Raw genomic sequence first — 19,057 nt, forward strand, 5'->3', positions numbered from 1 at the left:
GGCAGCATCGACCGGCTTCAGTTAGCAGCAGTAGCGAAGGAATCGCTCGATCGGGTTCAGTTAACAGCCATCGATCGATCGCTCGGGTTCAGTAACGCGTAGCCTGCAGTGCAATCGCTCAGGTTCAGTTAGAGCCCAACGCCTCGCTCGGGTTCAGTTAGAGCAAACGCCTCGCACACACGCGCGTACGTGTACGAGGGAAACGCGCATCGCTCGGTCCCCGACCTCCCACCGTAACCAGGAACTCCCTGAAATTTTCCTCGCCCTCGCTTCTACCATGGTTTTTTCCGTCATGGACGGCCCAAAGAATGTCATGCAGCTGTGTCTCCGGCCTGCCCAGGACGAAAAGCCCATTTTCTGTCATGATTTTCTGTCATAGAAGTAGGAGCCCACCACATCTATGATGATACCGGGTTTTGTCACAATTATCGTCATAGAAGTGGCATATGTATGACAGAAAAAAAATCGTTCAGCCCAAAATGTCACGGATGTGTCTTTTTTTTGTAGTGCCTACTTCCTGCTTGATTGATCTTGATGAATAAGTATTACAAGAGTTGATCTACCACGAGATCGTAATGGCTAAACCCTAGAATTGTATCCTATGAGTATATGGTAATGAATCTATCCTATCCGGACTATGCCCTCCGGTTTATATAGACACCGGAGAGATCTAGGGTTACATGGAGTCGGTTACATAGGAGGGAATCTTCATAATCAATCGCCTAGCTTGCCTTCCACGCCAAGTAGAGTCCAATCCGAACACGGGTATAGTCTTCGTGTCTTCACAGCCCATCAATCCGGCCCACGGATAACATGCCGGACACCCGAGGACCCCTTAGTCCAGGACTCCCTCAGTTGCCCCTGAACCTGGCTTCAATGATGAGGAGTCCGACGCGCAGATTGTCTTCGGCATTGCAAGGCGGGTTCCCCTTCTTCCAAACTCCCAAGACACTCTTCAGACATGATGATTGTATCCGGACCTGTTACACACCATACACAACCGCAGAGAGAATATATATATTCCACACGAGTTCTATCCGCTGGCAGCTTCCGGTAACGTGAAATCACGCCCGTCCGGTCATAATTTTGAACCGTTTGTCCCACGTTTAAAGACGTAGTTGCTATTGGCACATCTTGTCAAAGCACAGATCATGTCCCCTTATTGCGGGATTCTCATTAATGCGGGTACGGGTAACCCAACCGTGTTGTTTGCACAGCCTTCGGAAACAGGCGAATCTTAAGGCGAGCGAGGAGGCGTTTGATATGTGCTGCCTTTATAAGAGGATAAGGATCCCCTCTTCCTCTTCTCACGCTTTCTCTCCGTCTCCGCCTTCCCGACCTCGAGCTCCAGCGCCCAAGTTCCAATCTCCTTTCCACCCCAGCAACCATGTCCGGATCCGGTGGTCAGGGCAAGTGGATGGTCTCCTCCGTCAAGGAGGAGGAAATTACTGAGCTCCGGGCGGCCGGATATTTGGCGAAGGGAATCGCTCACCGCTTGCCAGCCAAGGGTCAAGTCGTTCCCACGTCGGAGCCCAACGATAGGGTAGTATTCCTCCCTTATTTCTTCGCGGGCTTGGGTTTCCACTCCACCCCTTCGTCCGCGGGCAAATGAATTATTACAAGGTAGATTTCCATGATCTATCCCCTAATTCCTTCCTCAACATTTCTGCGTTTATCGTCGTGTGCGAGGCCTTCCTCTGCATCCCACCCCACTTTGGGCTATGGCTCAAAGTCTTCAACGTGAAGCCGAAGGTGGTGGATGGCCAGCACACGGAGTGCGGTGGAGCCATGGTAAGCAAGCTGCCCAACGTCTCCTGGCTGAGAGGTATTTTTGTGGAGACAGTGAAGGAGTGGCAGAAGCAGTGGTTCTACATCACAGAACCCCGCGGCACCTCCTGGGCCACGGCTGCCGAATTCCGCTCCGTTGCTCCTATGCGGCTCACTTCTTGGGTCGAGAAGAGTCCCGATTGGGGTTCATCCAACGAGGTAATAGCGTCGCAGACGCGCGTTCAAAGCATGATAGCCAAGAACGTCAAGCTTGTAGATGTAATCCAGGTGATGTTAGTTCGCCGAATTCTCCCGTGCCAACGCCGAAGCCGCCCTTTGTGGGAGTTCGATCCGAAGAATCACCATACCTTGGTGAGGCTCTTCGAGACTACTCACGAGGAAGCATGGAAGTTGCACTTTAAGGGCAACAAAAAACCACCGGCCGCGGGTTCAGATCGCGGACACGACACCAGTCATCCTGCCAGTGAGGTATGTGCTACCTCTTGAGCACTGTGTTGGTTTTCCCCGAAGAGGAAGGGATGATGCAGCAAAGTAGCGTAAGTATTTCCCTTAGTTTTTGAGAACCAAGGTATCAATCTAGTAGGAGGCTACGCGCGAGTCCCTTGTACCTGCACAAAACAAATAAATCCTCGCAACCAACGCGAATAGGGGTTGTCAATCCCTACACGGCCACTTACGAGAGTGAGATCTGATAGATATGATAAGATAATATTTTTGGTATTTTTGTGATAAAGATGCAAAGTAAAATAAAGGAAAAGTAAAGAGCAAAGGAAATAACTAAGTAGTAGGAGATTAATATGATGAAGATAGACTCGGGGGCCATAGGTTTCACTAGTGGCTTCTCTCGAGAGCATAAGTATTCTATGGTGGGTGAACAAATTACTGTTGAGCAATTGACAGAATTGAGCATAGTTATGAGAATATATAGGTATGATCATGTATATAGGCATCACGTCCGAGACAAGTAGACTGACTCCTGCCTGCATCTACTACTATTACTCCACTCATCGACCGCTATCTAGCATGCATCTAGAGTATTAAGTTAAAAACAGAGTAACGCCTTAAGCAAGATGACATGATGTAGAGGGATAAACTCATGCAATATGATGAAAACCCCATCTTGTTATCCTCCATGGCAACAATACAATACGTGCCTTGCTGCCTGATACGTCTCCAACGTATCTATAATTTTTGATTGCTCCATGCTATATTATCTACTATTTTGGGCAATATTGGGCTTTACTATCCACTTTTATATTATTTTTGGGACTAACCTATTAACCGGAGGCCCAGCCCAGATTTTTTGTTTTATGCCTATTTCAGTGTTTTGAAGAAAAGGAATTTCAGACGGAGTCAAAACGAAACGAAATCAACTAGAGAAGTTATTTTTGGAACGAAAGCCACCCGATGGACTTGGACCCCACATCAAGGAAGGAACGAGGAAGCCACGAGGGTGGGGGGCGCGCCCACCCCCCTAGGGCGCGCCCCCTGCCTCGTGGGGCCCTCGTGGCTCCCCTAACGTACTTCTTCAGCCTATATAACTCCATGTACCCTAAAACTTCCAAAACAGATAATAGATCGGGGGTTCCGCCGCTAGAAGCCTCCGTAGCCACCGAAAGCCAATCTAGACCCGTTCCGGCACCCTGCCGGAGGGGGCAATCCTTCTCCGGTGGCCATCTTCATCATCCCGGTGCTCTCCATGACGAGGAGGGAGTAGTTCTCCCTCGGGGCTGAGGGTATGTACCAGTAGCTATGTGTTTGATCTCTCTCTCTCTCTCTTGTATTCTTGAGGTGATACGATCTTGATGTATCGCGAGCTTTGCTATTATAGTTGGATCTTATGTTTCTCTTCCCCCCTCTTCTCTCTTGTAATGGATCGAGTTTCCCCTTTGAAGTTATCCTATCGGATTGAGTCTTTAAAGACTTGAGAACACTTGATGTATGTCTTGCCGTGGATATCTGTGGTGACAATAGGATACCACGTGCCACTTGATGTATGTTTTGGTGACCAACTTGCGGGTTTCGTGACATTGGGAACCTATGCATAGGGGTTGGCACATGTTTTCGTCGTGATTCTCCGGTAGAACTTTGGGGCACTCTTTGAGGATCTATGTGCTGGTTGAATAGATGAATCTGAGATTGTGCGATGCATATCATATAATCATACCCACTGATACTTGAGGTGACATTGGAGTATCTATGTGACATTAGGGTTTTGGTTGATTTGTGTCTTAAGGTGTTATTCTAGTACAAACTCTAGGGCTGTTTGTGACACTTATAGGAATAGCCCAACGGATTGATTGGAAAGAATAACTTTGAGGTGGTTTCGTACCCTACCATAATCTCTTCATTCGTTCTCCGCTATTAGTGACTTTGGAGTGACTCTTTGTTGCATGTTGCGGGATAGTTTTATGATCCAATTATGTTAGTATTGTTGAGAGGACTTGCACTAGCGAAAGTATGAACCCTAGGCCTTGTTTCCTAGCATTGCAATACCGTTTACGCTCACTTTTATCACTTGCTACCTTTGCTGTTTTTATTAGTTCAGATTACAAAAACTATTATCTACTATCCATATTGCACTTGTATCACCATCTCTTAGCCGAACTAGTGCACCTATACAATTTACCATTGTATTGGGTGTGTTGGGGACACAAGAGACTCTTTGTTATTTGGTTGCAGGGTTGCTTGAGAGAGACCATCTTCATCCTGTGCCTCCTACGGATTGATAAACCTTAGGTTATCCACTTGAGGGAAATTTGCTACTGTCCTACAAACCTCTGCACTTGGAGGCCCAACAACGTCTACAAGAAGAAGGTTGTGTAGTAGACATCAAGCTCTTTTCTGGCACCGTTGCAGGGGAGGTGAGTGCTTGAAGGTATATCTTTAGATCTTGCAATTGAGTCTTTTAGTTTCTTGTTTTATCACTAGTTTAGTTTATAAAAGAAAACTATAAAAAAATGGAATTGAGTTTATCTCATACGCTTCACCTTTTTAATATCTTTCGTAAGTATGATGGAAAGGAAAATTGTGCTCAAGTGCTAGAAGAAGAAATCTATAAAATGTTTGGCACTAAATATTTGAATGATGAGCATGATTGCAATGTTGTTAGTACAAATTCTTTGAATATCCATAATACTAATGACGATTGCACTAGTTATGATGAAAATGCCTCCTATAAACATGTCAATTTTTGTGGAGTAGACTGGGTTTGCAAGTACACACCAAATAGGGAAGATAGATATTGTAAGAGGCATAAGTACTTAGAAACTAAATTGTTGCAAGAAAGTCTAGATGAATGTGCTGAAAGATTCAATATTTTTCATGCCCCTTGTGAACTTTGCAATGAACATGGTCATTTAAAGCTCCAATGCTATTTGTTTCATGATCAAGTCGTGTCCAAACATTGTGATAATTTGATTACCCTTGAGCATCATAAAGAGCTTAGCCTTCTTTTGGGTTATGAAGAAATGAAACGTATAACTGAGGGTATTCCAAAGTTTAATCTTGATAGAGTTCTTGATTTTGATCTAGAGAATATTTATATGTACTGTGCGGTGAATTGCATTGAAAATCCTTATATTGCCAACTACATAGAGAAAAGAAAACAAATAGAAGATGAAGAGAATACTAATGAAAGGGAAGAGACTTCCCAATACCCTCCTATTGTTTCTTATGATGAATCGGGTAACAAGGAAGAGCCTCCTATTCAACCAATCTCATTAATAAGGAGCTCCAAAAAGAGGATTGAACCCACGCATGATGTGGTGAAGAAGAAGAAAAGAAAAATAAAGAGAGGTAAAAAGATATCTCTCCCAAATAATGCTGCTCCTATTACTAATGTGCCTCATGAAAATATAATTGTGGAAGATAATGATACTTCTTATGATCTTGAAAATCTTTTTGGCACTTGCTTGGAAGAATATGATAATTGCTATACTTTTGGTGCTATCCATACTATTAATGATGAGAGTGATTATGCTTATGATATGAAAAGGCCCAAGCTTGGGGAAGCTATGTTTGATGAGGATGACATATTTGAGAATATATTTGCTGCAATTAATGTTTGTCCCAAGCTTGGGGATGCTATGTTTAATAATGATGATATTTTTAGCCTCCCAACTTTCGATATGCAAAGTTGTTATGATGATAGCATGCCTTCTACCTATGATGATAATATTTATGAAAGTGGATTTGGAGAGGTCATGACTTTATTTAGTGATGTATCCACTATTTCGGAAGAGGTTTCAATCGATTATGATGAGAACAAAGTTGCTACTTATGATGATTATTGTGATAAAACTTATGCTATAAAGAGTAGTGATGATTATATTTATAAAAATTGTCATGATTATGAGTACCCTTTCTCTGAACATCACTCTTTTAATGTGGAAACAATTTATTGTATTCAAGTCTCTTATGATACTCCCACTATTCTGAATGAGAATAATTTTGCTTATGTGGTGAGTAATAAAATTTCTATGCTTGTAGATCATGAAAAGAATGCTTTAGGTGCTGGTTATATTGTTGAATTCATTCATGATGCTACTGAAAATTATTATGAGGGAGGAACATATGCTTGTAGGAATTGCAATAATATCAAGTTTCCTCTCTATGTGCTTAAAATCTTGAAGTTTTGCTTGCTTTACCTTCCTATGCTAATTGATTATTGTTTTCATAACTTGTTTGCTCACAAAATCCCTATGAACAGGAAGTATGTTAGACTTAAATGTGCTAGTCATATTCTTCATGATGCTCTCTTTATGTTTCAGTTCTTATCTTATATGTGAGCATCATTGAAATCATCATGCCTAGCTAGGGGCATTAAACGATAGCGCTAGTTGGGAGGCAACCCAATTTTATTTTTGTTCCTTGCTTTTTGCTCCTGTTTACTAATAAATAATTCATCTAGCCTCTGCTTAGATGTGGTTTTATGCTTTTAATTAGTGTTTGTGCCAAGTAGAACCGTTGGGAAGACTTTGGGGAAAGTCTTGTTGATCATGCTGTCAAAAACAGAAACTTTAGCGCTCACGAGAATTGCTGCCATTTTTATTTGGAGAGTGCTATTTAGTTAATTCTTTTTTCAGATGATTAATAGATAAATTCCTCAGGTCCAGCAATTTATTTGAGAATTTTATGAGTTCCAGAAGTATACGTTTGATCCAGATTACTACAGACTGTTCTGTTTTTGACAGATTCTGTTTTCATTGTGTTGTTTGCTTATTTTGATGAATCTATGGCTAGTAAAATAGTTTATAAACCATAGATAAAGTTGTAATACAGTAGGTTTAACACCAATATAAATAAAGAATGAGTTCATTACAGTACCTTGAAGTGGTGATTTATTTTCTTATACTAACGGAGCTCACGAGTTTTCTACTTTAAGTTTTGTGTTGTGAAGTTTTCAAGTTTTGGGTAAGGATTCGATGGACTATGGAATAAGGAGTGGAAAGAGCCTAAGCTTGGGGATGCCCCGGAAGGCATCCCCTCTTTCGTCTTCGTTCATCGGTAACTTTACTTGGAGCTATATTTTTATTCGCCACATGATATGTGTTTTGCTTGGAGCGTCAATTTATTTTGTTAGGATTTGCTTGCTGTTATTTAGAACAATGTTTTGCATCTTTTATTTCAATAAAAGTGGCATTGATAGCCTTTACTATGCCTATGTTACAAGTATACATGTTGCTGTTTGAAAACAGAAGGTTTACCGCTATTGCAATAATTCCCTGGAAAATTTAGAATGTGATAAAATGTTGAAACCTTTTGCATATTAAGCTCTGATAAATTTACTACAGTGGGAATTTTCTTTCATAAATTTTTGAGCTAGGAAAGTATGGATGTTGCTGCTTTCTTTACAGACTATCCTGTTTAGGCAGATTGCTGTTATGTTTGCATTGTTTGCATATGTTTGCTTCTTTAATGATTCTATTTGAGGATAGGACTATTAAATATGCAGAGGCATTTAGTATGCAATGTTGAATAATAATTTTAGTGATTTGCTACAGTAGAGTATGATAAGGTTTTTGCAATGGTTTATACTAACTTATCTCACGAGTCCTTGTTGAGTTTTGTGTGGATGAAGCTTTTGAGATTTAGGGAGACCGTGATATGAGAGGAATTAAGGGGACACAAAAGCTCAAGCTTGGGGATGCCCAAGGCACCCCAAGATAATATTTCAAGAAGTCTCAAGCATCTAAGCTTGGGGATGCCCCGGTTGGCATCCCACCTTTCTTCTTCAACAATTATCGGTTAGTTTCGGTTGATCCTAAGTTTTTGCTTCTTCACATGATGTTTGCTATTCTTAGATGTCATTTTATTTTGCTTTGCTTGATGTTTGCATAAAATACCAAGATCTGAAATTATTAAATGTTAGAGAGTCTTCACATAGTTTCATAATTATTCGACTACTCATTGACCTTCACTTATATCTTTCGGAGTAGTTTGTTGTTGCTCTAGTGCTTCACTTATATCTTTTAGAGCATGGTAGTAGTTTTATTTTGAAGAAATAGATGAACTCTCATGCTTCACTTAGATTATTTTGAGAGTCTTAAATATCATGGTAATTTGCTTAAAATCCTAATATGCTAAGCATAAAAGATTTGTAAGGATTTTTATGAGTGTGTTGAATACTAAGAAAAGTTTGATGCTTGATGAATGTTTTGAGATATGGAGGTAGTGATATCAAAGTCGTGCTAGTTGAGTAGTTGTGAATTTGAGAAATACTTGTGTTGAAGTTTGCAAGTCCCGTAGCATGCACGTATGGTAAACGTTGTGTAACAAATTTGAAACATGAGGTGTTATTTGATTGTCCTCCTTATGAGTGGCGGTCGGGGACGAGCGATGGTCTTTTCCTATCAATCTATCCCCCTAGGAGCATGCGCGTAGTGCAGAGGTTTTTGATGACTTGTAGATTTTTGCAATAAGTATATGAGTTCTTTATGACTAAAGTTGAGTCCATGGATTATACGCACTCTCACCCTTCCATCCTTGCTAGCCTCTTCGGTACCGTGCATTGCCCTTTCTCACAGCGAGAGTTGGTGCAAACTTCGCCGGTGCATCCAAACCCCGTGATATGATACGCTCTGTCACACATAAACCTCCTTATATCTTCCTCAAAACAGCCACCATACCTACCTATTATGGCATTTCCATAGCCATTCCGAGATATATTGCCATGCAACTTTCCACCATCCAGTTTATCATGACACATTCATCATTGTCATATTGCTTAGCATGATCATGTAGTTGACATAGTATTTGTGGCAAAGCCACCGTTCATAATTTTTTCATACTTGTCACTCTTGATTCATTGCATATCCCGGTACACCGCCGGAGGCATTCATATACAGTCATCTTTGTTCTAGTATCGAGTTGTATCATTGAGTTGTAAATAAATAGAAGTGTGATGATCATCATTCAATAGAGCATTGTCCCAAAAAAAGGAAGGCCAAACAAAGGCCAAATAAAAAATAAAAAATAAAAATAAAAGGGACAATGCTACTATCCTTTTTCCACACTTGTGCTTCAAAGTAGCACCATGATCTTTATGATAGAGAGTCTCTTGTTCTGTCACTTTCATATACTAGTGGGAATTTTTCATTATAGAACTTGACTTGTATATTCCAACAATGGGCCTCCTCAAGTGCCCTAGGTCTTCATGAGCAAGCAAGTTGGATGCACACCCACTAGTTTCTTTTGTTGAGATTTCATACATTTATAGCTCTAGTGCGTCCGTTGCATGGCAATCCCTACTCCTTGCATTAACATCAATCGGTCAGCATCTCCATAGCCCATTGATTAGCCTCGTTGATGTGAGACTTTCTCCTTTTTTGTCTTCTCCACATAAACCCCTCATTATTCTATTCCACCCATAGTGCTATATCCATGGCTCACGCTCATGTATTGCGTGAAAGTTTATGAGTTTGAGATTACTAAAGTATGAAACAATTGCTTGGCTTGTCATCGGGGTTGTGCATGATGAGAGCATTCTTGTGTGACTAAAATGGAGCATGACTAAACTATATGATTTTGTAGGGATGAACTTTCTTTGGCCATGTTATTTTGAGAAGACATAATTGCTTAGTTAGTATGCTTGAAGTATTATTATCTTTATGTCAATATGAACTTTTGTCTTCAATCTTTCGGATCTGAATATTCATATCACAAGTAAGAAGAATTACATTGAAATTATGCCAACTAGCATTCCACATCAAAAATTATCTTTTTTATCATTTACCTACTCGAGGACGAGCAGGAATTAAGCTTGGGGATGCTTGATACGTCTCCAACATATCTATAATTTTTGATTGCTCCATGCTATATTATCTACTGTTTTGGGCAATATTGGGCTTTATTATCCACTTCTATATTATTTTTGGGACTAACCTATTAACCGGAGGCCTAGCCCAGATTTGTTGTTTTATGCCTATTTCAGTGTTTTGAAGAAAAGGAATATCAGACGGAGTCGAAACGAAACGAAATCAACTAGAGAAGTTATTTTTGGAACGAAAGCCACCCGATGGACTTGGACCCCATGTCAAGGAAGGAACGAGGAAGCCACGAGGGTTGGGGGCGCGCCCACCCCCTAGGGTGCGCCCCCCTGCCTCGTGGGGCCCTCGTGGATCCCCTGACGTACTTCTTCAGCCTATATAACTCCACGTACCCTAAAACTTCCAAAACAGAGAATAGATCGGGAGTTCCGCCGCCAGAAGCCTCCGTAGCCACCGAAAGCCAATCTAGACCCGTTCTGGCACCCTGCCGGAGGGGGCAATCCTTCTCCGGTGGCCATCTTCATCATCCCGGTGCTCTCCATGACGAGGAGGGAGTAGTTCTCCCTCGGGGCTGAGGGTACGTACCAGTAGCTATGTGTTTGATCTCTCTCTCTCGTGTTCTTGAGGTGATACGATCTTGATGTATCGCGAGCTTTGCTATTATAGTTGGATCTTATGTTTCTCTTCCCCCCTCTTCTCTCTTGTAATGAATCGAGTTTCCCCTTTGAAGTTATCCTATCGGATTGAGTCTTTAAAGACTTGAGAACACTTGATGTATGTCTTGCCGTGGATATCTGTGGTGACAATGGGATACCACGTGCCACTTGATGTACGTTTTGGTGACCAACTTGCGGTTTCGTGACATTGGGAACCTATGCATAGGGGTTGGCACACGTTTTCATCGTGATTCTCCGGTAGAACTTTGGGGCACTCTTTGAGGATCTATGTGTTGGTTGAATAGATGAATCTGAGATTGTGCGATGCATATAATATAATCATACCCACGGATACTTGAGGTGACATTGGAGTATCTATGTGACATTAGGGTTTTGGTTTATTTGTGTCTTAAGGTGTTATTCTAGTACGAACTCTAGGGCTGTTTGTGACACTTATAGGAATAGCCCAACGGATTGATTGGAAAGAATAACTTTGAGGTGGTTTCGTACCCTACCATAATGTCTTCGTTCGTTCTCCTCTATTAGTGACTTTGGAGTGACTCTTTGTTGCATGTTGCAGGATAGTTTTATGATCCAATTATGTTAGTATTGTTGAGAGGACTTGCACTAGCGAAAGTATGAACCCTAGGCCTTGTTTCCTAGCATTGCAATACCGTTTACGCTCACTTTTATCACTTGCTACCTTGCTGTTTTTATTAGTTCAGATTACAAAAACTATTATCTACTATCCATATTGCACTTGTATCACCATCTCTTCGCCGAACTAGTGCACCTATACAATTTACCATTGTATTGGGTGTGTTGGGGACACAAGAGACTCTTTGTTATTTGGTTGCAGGGTTGCTTGAGAGAGACCATCTTCATCCTACGCCTCCTACGGATTGATAAACCTTAGGTTATCCACTTGAGGGAAATTTGCTACTGTCCTACAAACCTCTGCACTTGGAGGCCCAACAACGTCTACAAGAAGAAGGTTGTGTAGTAGACATCACTGCCCCTACTGTCACTGGGAAAGGACACCGCAAGATTGAACCCAAAGCTAAGCACTTCTCCCAATGCAAGAAAGATCAATCTAGTAGGCCAAACCAAACTGATAATTCGAAAAGACTTGCAAAGGTAACCAATCATACATAAAAGAATTCAGAGAAGATTCAAATATTGTTCATAGATAGACTTGATCATAAACCCACAATTCATCGGTCTCAACAAACACACCGCAAAAAGAAGATTACATCGAATAGTTCTCCACAAGAGAGGGGGAGAACATTGTATTGAGATCCAAAAAGAGAGAAGAAGACATCTAGCTAATAACTATGGACCCGTAGGTCTGAGGTAAACTACTCACACTTCATCAGAGGGGCTATGGTGTTGATGTAGAAGCCCTCCGTGATCGATGCCCCCTCCGACGAAGCTCTGGAACAGGCCCCAAGATGGGATCTCATGGACACAGAAAGTTGCGGCGGTAGAATTAGGTTTTTGGCTCTGTATCTGATCGTTTGGGGTACGTAGGTATATATAGGAGGAATGAGTACGTTGGTGGAGCAACAGGGGGGGCACGAGGGTGGAGGGCGCGCCCCCTACCTCGTGGCCTCCTCTTTTGTGTCTTGACGCAGGGTCCAAGTCTCCTGGGTCTTGTTCATTGAGAAAATCATGTTCACGAAGGTTTCATTCCGTTTGGACTCCGTTTGATATTCCTTTTCTTCGAAACCCTAAAACAGGCAAAAAAAGCAATTCTGGGATGGGCCTCCGGTTAGTAGGTTAGTCCCAAAAATAATATAAAAGTGGATAATAAAGCCCAATAATGTCCAAAACAGTAGATAATGTAGCATGGAGCAATCAAAAATTATAGATACGTTGGAGACGTATCAAGCATCCCTAAGCTTAATTCCTGCTCGTCCTCGAGTAGGTAAATGATAAAAACAGAATTTTTGATGCGGAGTGCTACTTGGCATAAATTTAATGTAATTCTTTTTAATTGTGGTATGAATATTTAGATCCGAAAGATTCAAGACAAAAGTTCATATTGACATAAAGATAATAATACTTCAAGCATACTAACTAAGCAATTATGTCTTCTAAAAATAACATGGCCAAAGAAAGTTCATCCCTACAAAATCATATAGTTTAGTCATGTTTCATTTTTGTCACACAAGAATGCTCTCATCATGCACAACCCGATGACAAGCCAAGCAATTTTTTCATACCTTAGTAATCTCAAACCTATTAACTTTCATGCAATATATGAGCGCGAGCCATGGACATAACACTTTGGGTGGAATAGAATATAATGAGGGGGGTTATGTGGAGAAGACAAAAAGGAGAAAGTCTCACATCAACGAGGCTAATCAATGGGCTATGGAGATGCCCACCGATTGATGTTAATGCAAGGAGTAGGGACTGCCATGCAATGGATGCACTAGAGCTATAAATGTATGAAAGCTCAACAAAAGAAACTAAGTGGGTGTGCATCCAACTTGCTTACTCACGAAGACCTAGGGCACTTGAGGAGGCCCATTGTTGGAATATACAAACCAAGTTCTATAATGAAAATTCCCACTAGTATATGAAAATGACAAAACAAGAGACTCTCTATCATGAGGATTACGGTGGTACTTTGAAGCACAAGTGTGGCAAAGGATAGTAACATTGTCCCTTCTCTCTTTTTCTCTCATTTTTCTGGGGCCTTCTCCTTTTTTATGGCCTCTCTCTCTCTCTCTCTTTTTATGGCCTTTATATTTTTTTATAATTCCTTGAAAGTGCATTATATCGACTAGAGGGAGGGTGAATAGGCGATTTTTATGAAATTCTTCACTGAGGAATTTGCTGGTGAGGAAATTCCTTAGCGAAGAACTACTAGCAGCGGAATAAGTACTCAAAAGTAAACACAACAGAATACAAGCATAGTCATCATGATGAAATGAAGACAGGCACAAAGTACATGAAGCGTAATCACAGGATAACTCAGGATGAAGACAAACAGACTGAAGAAATTGAACTGAGGAAATTGAGAAAGTCTTCAGTCAAAGTCTTCAAACACAGATAACATACAGCATAGTTATGAGGAAATGAAAGAGTTGAGGAAATAAAACCAGTAAGCTCGGTGAAGACAATGATTTGGTAGACCAGTTCCAACTGTTGTCTCAGTTGTACGTATGGTTGGAGCGGCTGAGTATTTAAACTTGAGGACACACAGTCCCGGACACCCAGTCAAGGACACTTAGTCCAAGACACCCAGTCCTCACCGTATTCTCCTTGAACTAAGGTCACATAGACCTCGTCCAATCACTCGTGGTAAGTCTTCAGGCGACTTCCAAACCTTCACAAACTTGGTCACTTGGCGATCCACTATTCCTCTTGGATGCTCTAGACCATGACGCCTAACCGTCTGGAAGAAGCACAATCTTCAAAGGTAACAAGCGTCGAATCCACTCAGGATCAATCTCTTCAGTGATGCTCAATCACTTGGGGTTTGTAGGTGTTTGGGTTTTGGGTTTTTGGTTTTTCCTCACTTGATGATTTTCGCTCAAAGTCCTCGGAGGATGGGTTGCTCTCAAATGACAAGTGTCGGTTTCTCTCGGAGCAGCCAACCAGCTAGTGGTTGTAGGGGGCGGCTATTTATAGCCTAGGGAGTAGCCCGACATGGTAAGACATAAATGCCCTTCAATGATATGACCATTAGGTGGATAGATATTTTGGGATAGCTGGCGCATAGCACAACAATGGTCGGAATTTTGAGTAGCAAAATCCTCAGGGCTATCATGTTCCTCACTGTGTAGGCAATCCGCACTGGCGAATTCCTAACTCCTCAGTCAGGAAAAATTCCTCAGAGACCAGAAGAACTTCGTCTCTGTCACTGAAGAAATTGACTGAACTGTATGAGATTTCCAATGGCTTCACTCGAAGGGATTGGTAGGTGTAGGATTTGAGTTGAGCATCACATGGAAATTTTTACTTAGTATTTCCTCGACCCCCTTTAATAGTACGGTGTTTCCTATGACTCAAGAAAGAGAAAAACAAAGCTATGAAAACGAAAGTCTTCAAGCTTCATATTTCTCGCATGAATATCAAGTCTGCACGGACACACCAATTTCTTCACTTTCAAAGTATTCATGAAAGTCTTCAGAAATACCAAAATCTTCAGTCGAAGATATTCATTTTTAGGGGTCGACTTTTCCTGTAAATATCAAACTCCTCATAGACTTATAGACTTGTGTACACTCACACACGCATTAGTCCCTTAACCTATAAGTCTTCAATACACCAAAATCACTAAGGGGCACTAGATGCACTTACAATCTCCCCCTTTTTGGTGATTGATGACAATATAGGTTAAGTTTTCAACGGGGATAAACATATGAATTGTAAATACTGATATTGAGGAATTTGATTGCAAGATATAGAAGAACTCCCCCTAAAGATGTGCATAGTGAGGAATTTGCTTTTGAAGCAATGCACACTTGAAGAGTTGAATCATGGAGATCTCCCCCTATATCTTGTAATTCATACACGCATTTAACATATAATATGAAGAATTTGAAATGCTTGATGAAATATGGTGCCTGATGAAATTCAGCATGCGTGCAATAATATTAACAAGGAATAAGCATGCAGAATAGTGCATCAAGAGTATCAGAGCACAGTGCATCAAAAGTATCAGAGCACCATTGGGTTTAAGATTACAACTCGATCCAATAAAGTTTCAGAAGAACGAGAGTTGTAACTTAGCAAAAAAACGCCCATATAGTAGACCCGCTTGAAGACTAACTCATATTTCTCCCCCTTTGTCATCGAATGACCAAAAGGCTCAAAAATGAGGACTAACGCCCCCTGAAGATAATCATGTTGATGAAGGAGCGCCAGCGTTGTTGGGGTCGTTTGTTGATGTAGGGCCTGCCGCAGTGTCGTCCAAATCTTCATGTTCATCAGTGTCGCGCGATGAAGAATATGAGCTGGCCACCAGAGAAGGAACCTTGACCTTCTTGAATTTCTTCGGTGGAGGTGCAGACCAGTCAAAATCTTCATTAAGACCCATGTTCTTCAGATCTTATTCACCATATAGATGTGACAGGATTGCCCAGGTGCGACCGAAGACTTGATGGAGGTAGTAGTGGTTTTTCTTCACTGCATTGTGTGTGGCAGTCATGTTGTGAAGAAGTGAACCAAACTGACGCTTAACCCATTTGTGATTTCGATCCACCTTCTGGTGAAGACTAAGCAGAAGTTCATGGTCAGTCATCACGCGTGGAGTAGTGGCTTGAGGAGTGGACTTAGGTGCATTGGCAGAGTCATGTGTGGCAGAGTCATCATTGGTGGAATAAGATGCAGCTTTGCGAAACTGACCATCCAATGGATGAATGCCTTCATCAATTACAGCTGGTGCCTTGCCCTTTCCATCAACTGAGGAATATGTCTGCTTGAGGACTTCAATTGGGGGCAAGTAGCTGAGATGATTCTGGAAATCAGCTTTGTAGTTGAGTGAAGACCTTGTCATGAGGAATCTCATGATCCAAGGTGCATAAGGCTTCAGCTCAAACGGAGACAGTGCAACATTGGCCATAGTCCTCATGAAGAAATCGTGATAATTGACAGGAATGCCATGAACGATGTTGAATACCAGATTCTTCATGATGCCAACAATTTCCTCATCAGATGAGTCGTGGCTTTTGATAGGACTGATTGTCCTCGTAAGAATATGATAGACAGTTCTGGGCACGTACAGCAATTCCTTCACGAGGAATTTGGTTCTTGGTGCTTGACGCCTTCAAAGGTTTCATCAGCACCTGCATGTAATGATGTGTGAGCTCAGGTTCACTGTAGATGCAGCGAGCTTCTTCAAGGGGAGGACTGAGTGGTAGAGCATGAAGCAATTCAGAGGCTGGTGCAGTGTAGTGAGTGTTTTCATACATCCAGTCCAGCACCCATAAATTCACATCTTCAGCATCTCCGGTGATGTGCAGCGTTGCATAGAATTGAAGAATCAGTTCCTCATTCCAATCGCAGATGTCAGAGCAAAAGTTGAGCAGCCCAGCATCATGAAGAACACTGAGTACTAGTGCGAAGCATGGCAGAGATTCCATATCCACGTGAGGAATATGCTCATGGTAGAAAATCTTCTCCTTGTTGAACAGCACTGAGGAATAGAAATTTGCTTGACTGGCAGTCCAGAAACGCCTCTTCCTAATGCGAGTACAGTCATATGGGTTGTAATCTTCGAAGAATACGTGCTCGTCGAAGAAATCATCAGCCTTGAACTTTTGCTTGTGTGAGAATGGATCCTTTGGCTTCGGCAGAGGAGTGTCAGTGAGTTGCATCACGACTTTAGGAATCTCAATCGCAGGTTCTTCAGGCTGAGGAATTTCTGGTTCCTCCTCAGTGGCAGTCTGTGTAGTTGGTTGTGCAGCAGCATCAGTTTCATCAGCGCTAGTGGCTAGAATTTCCTCATGGACAGATGCAGTGGGATGAGTTTATTCAGAGCCCATGTGAACAGTTTGTGTGGGGGACTGAGGAATTTGCTGTAGAGGAGTGAACATTGGAGAGTTTGGATGCTGACTTTCCCAGAATTCATCACTGATGACGGATGTGGAGCAGCCAATGTCCACATCATCATCTTCCATTTCTTCAATGCCAACCTCTTCAGCTGTGAACTGAGGCATAGGCGAGGAGATGATAGGTGTTGAAGGGATCGCATCCACTTCAATTTCTTCATCCAATGGTTCAGATGAGGAAGCAGAATGAGTTTCTTCATCAGATCCACTGGGGATCACATATTCTTCATCAAAAGGAACAAGGTCCTTTGATGTCTTGGTTGAGATGGGAACAGCATCAATCGGATGTGCAAATGAACTTGTCATAGGCTCCATTTTCTTCGGAGCTGAAGAATCTGAAGCAGCTGATGCTTTCCTTTTCTTCACTGCAGCACGCTCTGCAACCTTGGTCTTCTTCACATCTGATGCAGATGGAAGGATTGGAGTTGAAGTTGGTGTAGGAGCAGCTAAGGAGTCTGGTTGATTTTCTTCAGGCACAACTAATGCAGTTGCACTGATTTCTTCAGTTTCTTCAGGTGCACCACAAGTGGATGCCCTGGCAATTTCTTCAGCGGCTGGAGTGCAGTCATCAGCCCTGGAACTCACGTTTTCTTCAGCAGCTTGATTTTCATCAACGGTGCTGGCATGTTCTTCAGTCGGCTGAGCAGATGCTTCAGCCTGAGGAATTTCCTGTTGCATTGGGGCAGCAACATTTGAAGTGAACTGTTCAGTTATCTTTACAAATCTAACTTTGGCTCCTTGCCAATCAGCATAGTAGGCTTTGAAGTCATCGCTAAGGGTTTTGATTTCAAATTGGATTTTTACAAGTTCATCAATTGTCATAGTGACAACGTTGTTCTTCATAAATTTCTCCTTCTTGTACTGCGCTTTCTTGATCTGCCTGGCCTTCTCAAATTTCCACTTTTCTTCTTGAATGAAGTGATTCAGCATGTGACTTTGGCCAGGAGTCAGCTTGAAGTCAGGCAAGGGAGTGTTGGGGTCCTTGTGCCAATCATCAATGTAGTCAAGGATCAGCTTGGGATCCAAAAGCAGTGGCACCTCTGATCCTTTGGCTCTAGCGGCCCTGACTTGCCTGTCTCTGATGATTTCTGCAAGTTCATCATCATTAGCTTCATCTTCATCAGACGGCACTTGGAAAGCGACTTGCTTCTTTTGAGGACTTGGGCGTGGACCTCGTCCAGCAGTGGCCTTTGTCTTCAGTAGTGAGGGGCCAGCTGAGGAACTTGGTGCAGCTGAGGAACTAGCTGAGACACCTGAGGCAATGGAGATGCCGGCAGTCCTTTGGCACGAAGCGAGATGCACATGTGCTAAGGATTTGGTCGGAATAGCTGAAGGCTTCGGCAGAGGAGCTGAGGACTTTGGAGGAATAGGAGCAGCATGAGGAATTGGCCGTGAGGGCTTTGATGATTCTGGCCATGAGGGCATTGTTGAGGAACTTGGCCTTGAGGGCATTGTTGGTGAAGCACTTGGCTTGCGCGTAGGCTTTTTTGACATAGCCTTCTTTGGCTTGACAGCAAAGGCCTCAGCAGAGGTAGCAGCAGCAGCAGTAGAGTCTTCATTAAATTTCCTCACTGCTTCTCTGGCTTGCTTAGCCAGCTTGGCTTGCCGCTTGGCCCATTCATTAGGATAGTCCTCACCTCGCTTGAGGCTGGTGGGATCAGCAATTTGGCCAGGTGCCAATGGAGCTCTTGGGCATGGAGGATTGAGTGCGAATTTCTTCATATACTTAGGAGTGACATATCTGTACTCCCTCCATTCTCTTGCCCATCTCCTCTCT

This window comes from Triticum dicoccoides, chromosome 1A (assembly GCF_002162155.2).
Source record: "Triticum dicoccoides isolate Atlit2015 ecotype Zavitan chromosome 1A, WEW_v2.0, whole genome shotgun sequence".
Classification (NCBI taxonomy): domain Eukaryota; kingdom Viridiplantae; phylum Streptophyta; class Magnoliopsida; order Poales; family Poaceae; genus Triticum; species Triticum dicoccoides.